The following is a 929-nucleotide window of genomic DNA, read 5'->3' on the forward strand; positions in this document are numbered from 1 at the left end:
AAATCTTCACTCTGCATCTTTACACAAACACTTTGCAACTTCTCATTAGTAAAGATTGTATAAACTCTGAAATGTACATACTTAGTAGTATATGACTGCTACCATGAATCTTAAATGCTTTAATGAAAAGTTTTACAACCTGCTAAATAGTCTTAATTTTGGCATATATGAGCACATTCCCAAAATTAAACATATTTAAAACATTAAAATTTTAACAAACCTTAACAATTTCTATAGTGTTCATTATGACAGGTTCCTTGCACAGAATAATTGAATTCCTCCTCCTACACATCCGTTGAACAACAAATGTCTGGAATTATTTTGTTTTTGACATGTCAATCTTGACTTTATTCTTAAATGTGTTCTTATGTAAGAAATACATGGTTCTAAAATTTCACGACAATTCTTTTGAATTTAATTTTTTTGGAATTTTCTAGTTTAAGAAAATCAATTACACTTTATATATAAAATTGTTCTGTGCTCAATTCATTAGCACATACACTAACATTGGAACAATAAAGAGAAGAATAGCCCCTGACTGAGGATGACACTCAACTTCGTGAAGCATTCCAGATTTTTAAAAGAACAGATTTCCTGATGGGATGTGGACAGAAGGTAACCTTAATGCCTTGTTGTTCGGAGTTTAAACTTGTTCGAAGACTTTGGAAAGTAGTATGGAGGTTCCTCAAAAGACTACAGAGAGGGCCCCTAAGACCCAGCAATCCCATTTTGGGCATTCACCCAAATGATCAAAAACAAGACCATACTAAAACTACGAGCAAAACTATGTTCCTTGCAGCATTATTTACCATAGCTAAGATGCATAACCAAACCCGATGCCCCACAGTAAATGAATGGATCAAGAAAATGTGTGTGTGTGTGTGTGTGTGTGTGTGTGTGTGTGTGTGTGTGTGTGTGTGTGTGTGTGT

The 929-nt window shown here is 34.1% G+C and overlaps 1 non-coding gene across 1 annotated transcript; it reads left to right on the forward strand.

The window, feature by feature from the left end:
• Window positions 1-477: 477 nt before the first annotated feature.
• LOC122126941 lies at window positions 478-579 on the forward strand. Its single transcript, XR_006151049.1, has one exon. It is a non-coding gene; the product is annotated as a U6 spliceosomal RNA (small nuclear RNA).
• Window positions 580-929: the final 350 nt, after the last annotated feature.

The sequence above is a fragment of the Dipodomys spectabilis genome, unplaced genomic scaffold, assembly GCF_019054845.1.
Source record: "Dipodomys spectabilis isolate Male_0828 unplaced genomic scaffold, ASM1905484v1 ptg000293l, whole genome shotgun sequence".
Taxonomy (NCBI): Eukaryota; Metazoa; Chordata; class Mammalia; order Rodentia; family Heteromyidae; genus Dipodomys; species Dipodomys spectabilis.